Here is a 15,495-nt window from a genome sequence, read left to right as displayed (position 1 = left end):
TCCAGGCCTTTATGTTACTTGTGCTGATGTAGCCCCTGCTCTACTGCTAGAATCCAGAAATTTACTCCTGCCTGTTACAGAAGAGGACATCAATTGTTCACTTTACCCTCTCCCTACACTTCTGTCACTTCCTCACCTGTGTCTATGGAGCTCAACCACATGAAGCATTATCCAGGAGACTTTAAGTGCTAGAATTTCACCACCTTAACACAAGTCAGTGGTGAATGTGCCAGCCAGTGAGGCAGGGTACTAGGAGAGAGAAATGGGGACAACAGGGCCTTTTGGCACAAGTAGGAAAATTTATATTCCAATTTACTCAAAACATAAGACTTTTATATCCAAGCATTGCCTAATCTGACACACAACAGCCTCATAAAGTAGCACTTTTCATTATCCTATTTGTACAGAAGGAGGAACAACCTCAGAATTGGTTTAGGATTTCCCCCAGGTCATATTAAGTAATACAGCCGGTACTAGAATCAAGCCTTTTTATCCCAAATAATTCATACCAGTAATACATAACTACTGCTATGCCAAGCACTCCTGGTAATGTGCAAGCCCCTCACCTGTGTATCACATTTAATCCTGAAAAGATCTCCGGAAGGTGGGTAACATTACTTCCCTTTCATGGACAGGAGGATGGGCAGTTGGAAAGTAGCAGAGTGAAGATGTGAACTGAGGTCTGTGTGACTCCAAAGCCCCTGCCCTGCCCACTAAATTACACACACCCTGATAGAACCCTTGAATCCTCTTAACAGCATGAAGACATTAGTAAAACACTAGCACCCGGGGCTGCAAATGAATTTTAATAATTACTTACTACACACAAACACATAGTTGGCCTTTTTTAAACACAGGTTTTGATATGCCTGGTAAGAATGGCAGAGGGAGCAACCCTTTCATAAGGACTGAGTCAGCCACGTTGCAAAGATTTGCCAGCACCGAAGTCGGTATTTGCCTACTCCCCTTCATTTTCTGGGTTTCACTGTCAGCCTCTTACTGTCCTGCTGTGCCCATTCTCTCACAGGACATTTAGCATGCTGGGTTGCTTTCATTGTTTCCTTCTTAATTTCCTTTTCTAATCCTTCAGATTAGAAGTGGGCAATAGCAAAATAGTTAATATTTCTGGAGAATGTACCATGAGGCAGGCATCATGAAAAACCCTTTACTTTCATTATTTTGTTTAATTTCCCTCCATCTTCAGGGAGGTTTTCTAAGCAGCCCAAATTTATCAGTGGGAAAACATTATTGGGGATGCTATGTAACTTGCACAAGGTCACACAGCTTGTAAGTGTTGGGGGCACAATTTCACCCTGGTCAGTTGAATTTCAAATTGCACCCCTTTTGCTATTTTGCTACACTTCCTCTCCTTCAGAGAAAATGGGGAAAATGCCACATTTCAAACTACCTCACAAGAAACACCAGCTGCCTTTGTCATTTATTCTCAAACATTGATCGCAGTTAACCTAGACAGGCGAGCCAAGAGTGGTTTAGATGGCTTTGGAAGTATACATTAGAAGTGAAATGGGTGAAGATTTTACCAACTTTGTTTATTTATTTATTATTATTATTTTGAGGCAGAGTCTCACTCTGTCACCCAGGCTGGAGTGCAGTGGCACGATCTTGGCTCACTGCAACCTCCGCCTCCTGGGTTCAAGCGATTCTCCTGCCTCAGCCTCCTGAGTAACTGGGACTTCAGGCCTGTGCCACCACGCCCAGTTAATTTTTTGTATTTTTAATAGAGACAGGGTTTCACCATGTTAGCCAGGATGGCCTCAATCTCTTGACCTCGTGATCCGCCCGCCTTGGCCTCCCAAAGTGCTGGGATTACAGGTGTGAGCCATCTCGCCAGGCCTTATTTATTTATTTTTGAGACGGAGTCTTACTCTGTCACCCAGGCTGGAGTCCAGTGGCATGATCTAGGCTCACTGCAGCTTCCGCCTCCTGGGTTAAAGTGATTCTTCTGCCTCAGCCTCCTGAGTAGCTGGGACTACAGACACGTGCCACCACGCCCGGCTAATTTTGTATTTTTAGTAGAGACTGGGTTTCACCATGTTGGCCTGGCTAGTCTTGAACTCCTGACCTCAGGTGATCTGCCCACCTTGGCCTCCCAAAGTGCTGGGATTACAGGGATGAGCCACCACGCCCAGCCAGATTTTATCAACCTTTACCTTCAAAGAGGTCTTCCTGACTTCCTATGGATCACAATAGCCTATAAGAGATTCTGGAGATGCATCCATTAAGCATCATGCCTTCAGTTCTTAAACAGCTCATTCCCAGGCTCCTCAGAGAAGCATGAGTAAATACTCCATCTCCCGATGAGTGATTGCTTCACTTCCCATGACAATCCTACATATATTTCTTGTGGATTATTTTGATTAGAGAGTGTATTAGTTTTCTGTTGCTGCTATCACAAATCATTACAAAGTTGGTGACTAAAAATGACTCAAATTTATTATCTTACATTTCTGGAGTTCAGAAGTCTGCAATGGGTTTCAGTGAGCTAAAATTAAGGTGTCGCCAGAGTTATATTTCTTCTGTAGGCTGTAGAGGAGATTCCACTTCTTTGCCATTTCCAGTTCTAGAGATCGCCTGCGTTCCTTGGCCGTGACCCCTTCCTCCACCATCAAAGCCAGCAATGGTCAGTCACATATCTCTCACGCCACATCACTCTGACATCGACTCTTCCACCTCTCTCTTCCACGTTTAAGGACCCTTGTTAACGTCAGCTGATTACCAACTTTAATTCCATCCGCAACTTTAATTCTCCTTTGCCAAGTAACATAATCACAGGTTTTAGGGATTAGGACATGGACATTTGTGAGGGATAATATTTTTCCTGCCATACAGAGTTATTTGTAAATTTGCAGTCTATGGATGGAATCCTTCAGAATTGTCCATAATTAAAAAAACGTAAATGAAAACCTAAGCTATAGAGGTATTGATTTCAAAGAGGTAGACTTTTTAAAATTGATCATTACCAGAATCCGTTGTATTCAAAAACCTTTCAGCATTCAAAGCATCAATGCATGTTAACTCATTAATTTACACTACAAAACTCTAAGGGGCTCACTACCCAACCTATTTTAAGGATGAGAGGAACCAAGGCCGAGAGGTGACACAAGAGTTAGTGAGAGAGCTGGGTGCAAACCTAAGACTTCTGGCTCTGTGATCTGCATCCTGTCTATCACCTACAGCTACTCTAAAGACAGGTTCCCACTTCAGAAGGTTCATGTATTGACAAAGGCCACCACCTGCTGGGACTGAAAGTGCTGATTAACTAAAGCATGTCTTCTAGGTGCAGGAAATTTGCGAACAGATGTTCAGGGCATCTTCATCACTGGAACACCCCCAGGTTCAACCTTTTAAGCTTATCCTGTAGATGAGCTATTAAGGAAGCCAGGCTTCTCTGGGTTTCTTGCCTTTCCCAAATCCTAAAAGGAGGTCTGTTCTCTCTCTTGATTGGGTGGGAAGCGGTCTCTGGCCCCTAATTCCCTTTTTAAAATATCTGCCAACAACGGACAAATGTTCTAGTCCTTCCATTTGCCACTGCCTGTGGGAGGTGGGGTGAACAGCTTACCTTTCAGTTTTAAAACTGGAAAGGTCCTGGGAAAACTGAGATAAGTTGGTTATCCTAATAGGAAATATTTTAAAAACCCATTTTGAACTGGATCCCAGTGTTCTTTCTAAAATAGCCACAGACTCTATTAGTTGAATCATGACTGGAATTCAAGCAAATATTTGTGGACTCTTGTCAGATATATCTGGGTCAAAACTATTCTGACCGTCAGCTTCCTCATCTGTGAAATAAGCATGGTAATATTTCCATCCTAAAGTCAACGTGAGGATTGAATGTGACAATGCATATAAGTTTAGTAGAAGACCAGGGTCTGAGTAATTGGTAGTAATCACTACTCTCACCTAAATAATTGGATCAGTAGGTTTTTGAAAATTCCCCAATAAATATGGGCAAGGCGGCACAGTGATGAGAGTGGCTTCCTAGTCACACAAGACTTGATTCTCATTCCAACTTATCTATTCCTTAGAAGGATGATTGATGACAAGTGTCTCACCCTCAGTGAACCTCATCTTTAAAAAAGAATAATAGTATCTCCCTCAAAATGTTAAGAAATAAATAAGATGGTATTAAGGTCTTAGCACATGTCCTAATATGTAATAAAAAGAGATAGATATTATTCCTTGTAATTGTATATTAGAATTTTTATTGCCACTAAAATAATCAAATTAGGAATTTTATTGGCTTATGGCTTAAAAACTCCAGCAATAGAGCAGGCCTGAATCATGTTAGATTTTCTAGGTGTGATTAATGATACCACCAAGACACACCCACTCTTTTTCTGTCACTCTGTCTCTGTCTTTTTCTTTCTGTCTGTCTCTTTCCCTTTCCCCATTTCTTGGTGCCATTTCTCCTCTGTGCTGACTTCATTATCGGGCAAACCCTCCTAATACGATAGAAGGAACATAAGAAACCCTACAGAAAGAAAACTGCTCCCAATAGTTCCAACAAAACTTTAATTGAACCCATGTAGTTTCTATGCCTGTCCCAGTATTAACCACTATGGCCAGGGTAATGGAATATGCTCATTTGTCAGGCCTGGCTCACATGTACATCTTAGGAACCGAATGAAGTGGATTCAAATAATCACTTCCATATAGATTAAGAGAAGTGAATGGAGGTTCCCCAAGGTAAAATTGGCAGAAAGAGGAATGGATCCCAAGAAGGCAAAAACTGCAGATGTCACCTACCATTGCATTATTTCTGTGGTATTTTCTGAATTTTTTAAGAAACCAAGAAATAAAGAGACCTGTAAACTGCTATCTAATGTGACACCTGCATAAACTTCTTAGGCAGTGAAGTTTTTCTAGCCTGGTTCACTCTTCTGGCTTGAATTTCCTGGGGGAGAAAAGCACTTCCCACCCTTAATATGGAAATTTTTAGCCACCCAAAGAGCAGAGCTGTGGTCATTTTAACACAGTTCAGAAATTTTTTGATATTATTCCTTTCAAGATTTGGAGCTTTATTCTACTCCTCTTGAATATGTGTTGGACTTAGCAAATCATTGCTAATGAATAGAATATGGAGAAAGTGCTGATGTGTGATTCTGAGCCAGGTCATAAAGGGCACTACAGCTTTCTTCTCGTTCTTCCTCTTGAATTGCTCATTTTTGGGGAGATCAATTGCCATGTTGAGAGCACACTTGAGCAGTCCTATGGAGATTCCTCTGGACAGTGAGAAATAAAGGCCTTCGGTCAACAACCAAGAGAGTATGCCATCTTGAAAGAGGATCCTTTAGTTCTAGGCAAACCTTCACAGCTGCAGCCCCAGACAACATCTGCTTATAACCCCTTGAGAGACCTGGAGTCGGAACCACTCAGGTTAAGCCTCTCTTCGACCCCCTAGAAGGTGTGTGAAATTGTAAATGTTGGTTATTGTAAGCAACTCGGTTGTAAGGTAATTTATTATGTAGTGATAGATAACAATACAAGAACCTCAGGCCAAAAGGAATCGAGTAGTAGTATAGGAAAAGCACTAGAAGAGATGGGAGGAAATCTGAGTCTGTGACCTGGATCTTACATTAAGTGGCAATATTTTCACACTAATAACTTGATTTCTCTGAGCCTTGGCTTATCCAAATGTAAATTGGGGAAACAGTACATCATTACATATTTCACAGGGGACTAAAGATAATCCAACTATGCAATCTAGATATACCTTAAGGTAATAAAACTAATTTTGCAATTACCTTATTAATGTCATATCATGATGTCAAAATTAATGTGGAAAAATACTTTAAAATTATTAATTCTATAAAAAATTTGGAATCTTAAAATTGGAAGGCACTTCAACATTTAGTTCATTTCCTTGCTTGTTCGGCATCTTTTGGTCACAAGGTCCAAAAAATTAAATAAATATTTCAAGGTCACACAGAAGCAAAGTGGATCCTAAAATGCAGCCTCTCTGTGCCTCAGTTTCTTTACCTATAAAATGAGAATAATAACACGTGATGTGAAGGTTGTTATAATTGTAATCCTGTTGCAACCATGGCCCATATAGCCTGAGTTAAGAATAATGTCATGGTCCAAGAACACAGTCCAGCAATTGAAAAGTAATTTTAAAACAAATCATGGGAGGCCGAGGCGGGCGGATCACGAGGTCAGGAGATCGAGACCATCCTGGCTAACACGGTGAAACCCCGTCTCTACTAAAAATACAAAAAATTAGCCGGGCGCAGTGGTGGGCGCCTGTAGTCCCAGCTACTCGGGAGGCTGACGCAGGAGAATGGTGTGAACCCAGGAGGTGGAGCTTGCAGTGAGCCAAGATAGCGCCACTGCACTCCAGCCTGGGTGACAGAGCGAGACTCTGTCTCAAAAACAAAAAAAACAAAAAAAACAAAAAAACAAAACAAAAAAACACAAATCACCTACTCGTTTTTTAAGTCACTATAGCAATACAATACATGATGGAGAAACAGTCACTTCCTGTACCCTCCAGGTAGTCTTCAGTCACCTAGCACTAGGCCTGCAGTGCCCCAAATGTTTTCACCCCTCTCTCTTCCCGACTCTTCTTTTTTGTGTCTGTGGTAGTGGAGGGACCATCTCCCAGTGAAGAAAGAGAAGAAACTGAGTGGGCAAGTCCAAGACCCTTTTTAGTGGTAAATAGAAAGTAAGGCAGGGAAAAGTGATGTCCTTTGTTTTTATCTGTTATCACTGTCACAGGTTGGGTTCTCCTTGAAGCAGACATCGAGACAGAGTTTAACCTGTTACATGTTTATTAAGGCAAGTGCTTGGAACAGACACCGTGGAAGGAAAGAAAGAAAGAAGTGGGTAGAAGGAGAGGTTGGGCTGCATGTAGGTCTAATGGCTCAACAAAGCTGTCCTAAATTGGGCTGAAATGATACGGGCTTTATGGATTCTTCTGGATCAGCCGTTGGTTGCGAGTCCCCAGGGAAGGGTGTGATCTTGGGGAAGGCAGCTCTCTGCAACTGAGGCAAGTCCTGAAGGGGCTGATGAGAGAAGGCTGTCTGCCAATAGGACTTCCATCAGCTGCAGCAACAGCTTGAAGGGGATACGGGTGGCTCACTGCAATCACATATGGTCTAATATGTGCTCCTGGCACCTCACAGGCAGTTAATAAATAATAACCACTAGCTGGCTCTGACTTCAGGCCTCTTTCCATAGCATTCCTATGATCTCTCCCCCTATAACCATGAGAGAACTTCACTGTCTGCATCCTCAAAGTGCAGAGAACTCAGACTGAAACCAGTGGACACAGACTGAATGAGCCTCAGGAAACCAAGACAATCAGATGAGACCCTGCTCTTTTAATGTTCTAATGTTTTCTGGGCAGTGAGTTTTGCCCTTAAGGGGCTATTTCCAGGAGCCCTAGATCATGCAGAGATATTGCTGCAGTGCCTGGGATCTGTCCCAGGGCAGGAAACACCTGAAGAAGGATGTGCTGCCTGGCACTCTGCTTCCTCACTCAGCTGTTCTTCCTTAGTGTTCACAGCTAGTGCAGAGCTCTGGTACTGGCTGCATCTGACTTCGCCAGTGACAAGGCAACTCTCTACACCCTGAGCCAATAAACTGGGTTAGTGTTCATGCTGAAAGTAGGGCTTTCTATAAGAAAAGTCTCAGCCATCCCCCCAAATGCAGGCAAGGGCAAGTCTGCTACTCGTCAGTTGCAACACTGTGCAGGAGAAATCAGGTCAGATGAGTATCATAGGCAGCCTAGAAGAAAAAGAGAAATGATCAGAGCTGAGCCTCAGGGACACACAAAGGGAGAAAGAACAGCTTGATTTACTTTCCCTGGGAATGAAGAATTTATGGGCTGATGATGCTTATAAGCTCATTATTTCTCTATTTTCTCAGGCATTGCTAGGAATGTATGGATAGAATTGGAGCTATAGTCATTTCACAACAGCCAACAGGCAGATTTGGGTACACCAATAGCAGTAACATTCATTCATTCATGCACCAAATATTTGTTATAGTGCCAGGTGCTGTTCTTGGCCTGGGGGTACAACAGTAAAGAAAGAAGAGCCCCTATTCTCAGTTGCCAGACTACAATATTATTGGTCATATGTCTAGCAGTTGGAATTTGGACCCCAAGTTAAGAGCATTCACCTAAAGTCTGTAACCTTAACCACCATACCACACCATCTACCCCTCCCTACCTCCCATCATACATCCCCTGTCCTCTCACCATTGTATTTATTTTTTATTGTTTATAACATTTAAAGCCTGAAGATTTAATGGATGTAAAATTCAGTGTAGGAAGACAGGCAACTTTAAAATTTCCTAGAAATTAAAATAGCTTCATTGGATATTTGTTGGAATAATGGAATTATAGACCTTTAGCACTGGAAGAGACCTGATATGCCATGTGCTTGTCTTTCTTCCCTCCTTCCATCCTATTTCATGCTTCATTTCTTGAATGAATGCTCTTTTCAAGGGTCTTCCAGCTTCTGCTTACACAACCTTGGTCATCAGAAACCAAATCCATTTTAGGGCAGATCCGTATGATAGAATTGTATTATTCACACTCAGCTAAAATTGATTTGCTCTAGCATGTCCTACCTCCATGGTCTGGCTCCTGCTTCATTCTAAACTCTTCTGTAAGTATTCTTCATGCTACTTGAGCTACCCTACTGCTTCCTTCCAGGTTCTGAAATATGCCCAGTTTGTTTCCATCTTTCCTGTTCCCTCTGCTTGGAATGCTTATCTTCTCTTTTCATCTGGCTAACGACAGAAGCCATCCTTCAGGTCTCAGTTTAAATGTGATTTCTAAAGGAAAGCCTTTAATGAACCCCCAAATCATATTAAACTACTGATTATCCTGATTGCCTACTTTTCTTTTAGAATTTGTTGGGTGTCTGTATGGGTAGATAGGTAGGTGGATGGCATGGGTAAAATGATTTCTACTCATTGCTTTTGACTCCACTCTTCAGGCTTTACCAAAGAGGCTTAGTTCCACTTTTCATGAGATCCCATTCATTACCTACATAATGAATTCAGAACACATCAAACTCTCTTGTAATCCACACAACTTCAGTTCCTTTTGTGTTCCTTGAGCATGGCCTCTGTATTGTCCAAAAGGCACCTCCTATAGTTATATTTGATTCAGGTTGATTCTGAATGGAATAGAAATTAATGCATAGAAGGAAGAGAACCCCTGATAGAGGCCAGCTGTGAATGAAAGCAGCAGTGAATGAAAACAAAGACAGGAAATCAATACAGTAATATTGCCAGAAGCAGCTAAATATAGAAGAACCCACATTTATGTTATTTGTACCATTCTTGCAAATACCTGTGGACATGTTACCAGCCAGCCCATTCCCCAGGAGGGCCAAAGTTCATCCTGATATGGGGGTGAATCTATATGTAAGGCTAACTTACTCTTTAAAAAAGTGGCTTAGAGCCATTTTCATCTTCTTTACTATTAGTATTTGTAAAAGTGTTGAAATCCTAATGCCATGCCCTACCTTTCTTAGGTCTCAAACCTTGCTTGGATGAGTCATTTTCTCTCTCTGAGACTCAGCTTCTTGTCTGTTAAAAAGAGGATGATAGCACCTGCCTTACTTGACCCTCAGAATCAAATTACATGTAGCAAAAGTGCCTTGTAAGCTGTGAAGCACTATACAAACATAAGGTGTGTTTAGAGAGATGACTTTACTTAGAGAATAAGAGGGAGTGTGTTTTAAATGAACCATGAAATACATCTCTGGGATGAGTTTATTGTAAACTCCAAGCAGGTCACATTTTACCAATGGGATATTAAGAGATATCTCAAGGGATATTGAGATACATTTTCTTGTCATAAAAAAGAAGTCTATGGTTCATTTTCAGGAGGCAGCCCATCTGTGGTAAGATCAGCAACAAATACCTGTGGATGGTGAATTCTGTTTTATGGAGGCAGGCATTTATACCGGAAGTATGGCTTTTCCCATTGCATACAGAATCAGATTTGGGCAGAGGAATGCTTTTAAAAGTTGTATTTTGTACATGTTGACATGAAAACTCTCTTTTCTATAGTTCAAGAAAAAACAAAGGTGAAAAATGATCTTTGGGCAACATATCTTAGCGTTTCAAAACAAACGAGCTTTGAAATCAAGTAAACATGGGTTTGAATCCTAGATTTGTATCATATAAGTGGAAGGATCTTGAGCATGTTCTGAATTGTTTAAGGCTAATTTTTCTTACCCAAAAAGGATCTCTCTCTCTCTCTCTATTAGTTACTCTATTGGTATTTGTAGAAGTGTAGTATTTGTAAATACCATCATTACAACTTGTTACAAATATTTAAGCAGGACACAAAGTACTGTGATAGAGAGTAATGGGATTGGGAACTATTTTAGGTAGGGTTGTCAGGGAAAGCCTCATTAAAGCGGGGGGTATTTAAATAGCTGAATGCCTATCAAACATATAACATAGTACCTGGCATATAGTATCAGCTCAATAAATCACAGTGGTTGTAGTGTGTTTGAGGCATAGAGTTAAGAAAATTTAACCAGCAGTTACAAATATTGAAATATTAAGTGATATTTAAATAATTGAAATTTTAAAAATTAACAAAAATAAAACAACGGGAGGCATTTCAAATCTGTAATATGAAGTCATAAGTATTGTTTATTAAAGCTGCCCTCAAATACACTCTGAAAAAGATGCCTTATTAGATTTTAACCCTAGAGCAACCCTAGCTGTTGCTCTTGAAGCCACTGAACTCTACTGAAAAATGTTATTAGAAATATTTCATGTCCGCTCCTTCTGTCTGGGCCATCTACCCAACACCAGATCTCAGGATTGAGCCTGCTAACTGGTCTCTCCATTTCTCCTCTTCTTTTCCCCCAATCCATTCCGTACACAGTAGCCAAAGTGATACCATTAAAGCATAGGTTAGCTTATGTCACCTCCACCCTCACCAGTGTCACCATATTGCTTATGATCCTACCATGCCTTTTCCTTTCGTTTAAAATAGAATTCAGGCTCCTTGCCATGGCCCACAGGATCTCCATGACCTTTCCTCCTCTCCAAAATTATTCTATGCTTGGATTCCTCTCACTCCGTGTGCTCCAGCACACCAGGTACTTAGAAAAACTGAAGATGCCTAGAAAAAAGTTAGAAAAAACTGAGGACTTCCCTCCACCTGGGATACTCCTTTTTCTCCTTCCTATCCTACCTCAATCCCCAAAATTCAGCTATTTAAATACCCCCCACTTTAATGAGGCTTTCCCTGACAACCGTACCTAAAATAGTTCCCAATCCCATTACTCTCTATCATAGTACTTTGTGTCCTTCTTAAATATTTGTAACAAGTTGTAATGATTTTATTTATTTATACATTCACTGGCTTTTGATCTATCACACCTCATTAAAATTCAAGCTCCATGAGAACAAGAACCAGGTCTTGTATCCTGAAAACTGGGCATTGCATAGTGCTTGGCACATAGAAAAGCACTTAAGGAAAATCGTTGTATAACTAACAAAATGAAGAAGCCCAAATTTCACCTGTTTTCCTAAATGGTAGGTCCCTAAAGACAACAGGCTGGCAGACTGATGACAGCCTTGGTGGTGTTTATTCACTCAGTGTTTATTCACTTGAGAGAAAACACTTTTGCATCACAGCCAAGCTTTCCCAGTGAATTTTAAAAGGAAAGAGAACGCTGTGCATGTGTCCCATGAATTGTTACTGAAAATTCTCAAAGTTAACCCTGGTGGCTGTCAGATTAATTCCCTCTCTCCCCAACTCAGTTATGAATTCAGAGGAGGGATGGATCCAGGTTTGAGGTATGAACTTAATATATGAATGGGAGGTGTGGTGACCATGGAGGTGTGTCACTCAGATCTCTTCTTGAGAGAAACTGGCATGGGATCCAGGGTGTATTAATAGCCTCCAGCTGCAGCACCTTCGCACCCTACCCACACGCATCCCCAGTGACATCCACTGAGCAATGATGCTTCCTCCGGTTATTTCAGCCACTGACTGAGCAGAGGAAAAGTTTCAAAGCTGAATCATTTGCTTTTCTTTCTTTTCTTCCTTTTTTTTTTTTTTTTTTTTTTTTTTTGAGAAAGGGTATCACTCTGTCAACCAGACTGGAGTTCAGTAGCATGATCTTAGCTCACTGTGGCCTCGACCTCCCTGGGCTCAAGCTATCCTCCCACCTCAGCCTCCAGAGTAGCTGGGACCACAGGTGCATGCCCATCATGCCTGGCTAATTTTTTAGAATTTTTTGTAGAAACAAAGTTTTACCATATTGTCCAGGCTGGTCTTGAACTCCTGAGCTCAAGCAATCCTCCTGTCTTGGCCTCCCAAAATGCTGGGATTACAGGTGTGAGCCGTAACATACTGCTTATCATTTGTCCTTGATACAGCACTCCCGTGGTGACTACTGTTGTTCATGGACTCCCCTTTGGCCAGGCCAAGACCTCCTAAAAACTTCTCTGGAGTCTGAGGCTCTTCCTACCCAACACTGACTCCCATTCCTTCTTTCTCTCCTTTCACAGAAGCCAGACTGGTACCACAATCTAAATGCTCTCCCCCACCTACTCCTGCTGTCTCTCTCCTTCATCCTCCCTTCAATGAATATGTTATATACCTAATTTCATCTTGGTGTCTACTTCTCAGAAAACCCAAACTGACACAAGGGGCCTGGTTTGAGAAAAATAAATCACAATTCCAGCTACAAATTTAAATATTGGTCCTTGTACATAACCCATGCAATATGAAGATCCCTGAGGCTGAAGCTTCATTAGCCTCACAGTAAATCCACATGTAGCAGAAGCTCTACATCCACAGATTCCCACCCTTGGATGCACACGGGGAGATTTACAAAGTACTGATGATTGCTTCTACCTGAGTATGGAGTGTGACTTGAGCATCAGGATTTTCAGAAGCTCCCAGGATGATTCTGATATTAGCCAGGAATCAGAACCATAGCTCTTCATAGATGGCTGGAGAGGCAGCTGACCTTCAGAAGCATTTCTGATTCCTGGCCTTCACTTTTTTTGAAGATATTACAAGTTCTGCTTCAGTGTTTCTACCAGCAGCCAGCTACGTGATGCCCATCAAGTACTTCTATCCAGGTCTGGAAAATAGAGTTTTCATGACCTGTTTGAAACTCTTTGAGATTGCTTTTGGGTTATTAACAATGGTTACCCAGTGTGGACCTTGACAGATACAGAAGTCTTTACAAGTATGGTGTGGAAGTAAGGATCTTTAGTAGAGATCTATAAAACACCCTGATCACTTAAATCATTGAGACTATAACCTCTTAGAAGGCAGGGACCATCTTACCTTGTCTGTGTGTTTGGTGCTATTGATTAGTAACAGACAATTACTTACATTATAAGAAGGCAATTCATTTTTGCCAAAATGAGCTAGACTGGTATTTCTCAATTCTCATGGATATTTCAACTGTGTCACAATCTCTTGGAGGTGCTGGTTAAAAATGCAATTGTCTTAGCCCCAAGTAAGCCCAGTAAGGATGAGGTAAGGATAAAGGATAGGTAAAATGTCTGCATTTTTAATAATTATTCCAGACAATTCTTATGCAAACCAAGGTGCCTCCTCATCTCTGGTGTGCTATACAGAGCACAGTTTTTCTCTGAGCACAGTTTGGAGCTACAATTTGTCCCCAGTTAAAATGACAATGCTCCATATCCCTGTGAATACTTTCTTTCATCATAAACCTGTCTTAGCACTGAATTCAGCCCACTTGAAACTACCACTTGATTGCAAATTATTTGATCAAGTGTAGATTTTGCAGGTCAAAATGAAAATAATTTTAAATGGGCTTTAAGAATGCAGTAGATGTAAAAGTAGACACTCAGCAAACATATTGTGCTATTAAAGAAGACAATTTTAAAGCTCTCCATTATTCTGCAGCACAAATCCAGACAGAAGCAGGAAAGGAAGAATAATCCTTACTGTTCACTAGCACTACACACTCAAGTTCACATAGTGAGTCTAATTCCTGCCTTCCTCAGTTCTCATGTGGATCTTGACATAGCTTCCTAACTGGTCTTCTGCCTTAATGCTTCCTCACATCCTATGCCTAATATGACCATCCCACTATATTGGGAGATCATTCTGCAATACCATATTATTCCCTGCTTAATAGCCTACAATGCCCCATTGCTTAAAGGCTTGTTACTCAAAGTGTGGTGATCTATGGACCAGTAGCATTGCCACTATTACAGAGCTTGTTAGAAATGCAAAATGCTAGTTCTATCCTGGACATACTGAATCAGAATCAGTATGTTAGCAAGTTCCCAAGATGCTTCATATATTATGTTGACTGAAGAATTGCCAGATTCATAAATTTGGAAAGGAGAGCTTTATTTATCCTAAAGGGTTGCAGCATGCAGGCTGGTCATCCCACAGGCTGGGAAGTGTACTCTTGAACTCTTGAGCAAAAGCCAAGAGCAAGCATTTCTAGAAAGGGAAAAATAAAATAGGAATTTATGCCGAATGGGGTGGCTAGGTATACATATTTAATAAGCTATAGGCATATTTAATAAGCTATAGGAGTCATGAATATTTATGAAAGGAAAAGCATGCATATGTGCAATTGAGCTTCATGCCTCTTCATGGGTGGTGTGTTCAAAAACGACAACATTAGCATGATCCGAGGGTGGAGTTCTTGACCCTCTGACATCAAAAGGTGAAGTAGAGGACATGAAAACCGTCACTGCACATCCTTCAAGAGTTGGCCAAAACTGACCCAGAGATGGAGGTCAGTCTTTAGGAAGGGATGCATTGTGAAGTGATGAGCTGTCACCTGGAAACTGTAAAGAGGAAGGGAGAATCTGGTCACAGCCTCAGATGATTGGCTAAAGGTGACAAAGGAATAAGTCATCTGTTTCTTGTTTTCTAGAGCTGGTTTCTGTGTACCCCTTAGGAAAGAATTCTGGTTAAAGGTTAATGAGGAGTGATGTGGTTTGGTTCTGTATCCCCACCCAAATTTTATCTTGTAGCTCCCGTAATTCCCATGTATTGTGGGAGGGATTGAATCATGGGGGCAGGTCTTTCCCCTGCTGTTCTCACAGTAGTGAATAAGCCTCAAGCAATCTGATGGTTTTAAAAATAGGAGTTTCCCTGCACAAGTCCTCTTCTCTCTTTGCCTGCCACCTTCCTTGTAACACGTGACTTGCTCCTCCTTGCCTTCCGCCATCATTGTGAGGCCTTCCCAGCCATGTGGAGCTGTAAGTCCATTAAACCTCTTTTTCTTCCCAGTTTTGGGTATGTCTTTATCAGCAGTGTGAAAACAGACTAATACAAGCAGCATATTAAGGTGTGCCCTACCTCCTATGCAGTCATTACTGGGAACTCAATTTTTAAGGTCCCCTTGACCAAAAGGGGGTTTGTTCACTCAGATGTGGAGCTTAGGATTTTGTTTTTATTACTCATTTATCACAATGTGAAAAGCTTTAGTTTACTGCATAATGTACAAGCTCTTTAGCCTGGTATGCAAAGCT

General features: G+C 41.3%; 1 long non-coding RNA gene across 7 annotated transcripts in view; it reads right to left on the bottom strand.

Annotated features, from left to right (window-relative positions):
- The window catches only part of LOC104005584 (uncharacterized), a 237,742-nt gene that overhangs the window by 55,762 nt on the left and 166,485 nt on the right, over positions 1-15,495 (bottom strand). Inside the window, exons 6-9 of one of the 7 annotated variants that reach the window (XR_008546988.2) lie at positions 12,872-13,103; positions 10,970-11,125; positions 8,374-8,499; positions 6,470-7,749 (exon numbers count right to left, since the gene is read on the bottom strand). The exons of 3 other annotated variants lie outside the window; for them this stretch is intronic. This is a non-coding gene — a long non-coding RNA (uncharacterized LOC104005584). Of the gene's footprint in view, positions 1-6,469; positions 7,750-8,373; positions 8,500-10,969; positions 11,126-12,871; positions 13,104-15,495 lie in introns of those variants that run through there. 3 more of the 7 variants (XR_010155620.1, XR_010155623.1, XR_010155624.1) reach the window with 3 other exon arrangements.

Source organism: Pan troglodytes, chromosome 2 (assembly GCF_028858775.2).
Source record: "Pan troglodytes isolate AG18354 chromosome 2, NHGRI_mPanTro3-v2.0_pri, whole genome shotgun sequence".
In the NCBI taxonomy this organism is placed as follows: Eukaryota; Metazoa; Chordata; class Mammalia; order Primates; family Hominidae; genus Pan; species Pan troglodytes.
This window is presented reverse-complemented; position numbering and strand designations above follow the sequence as displayed.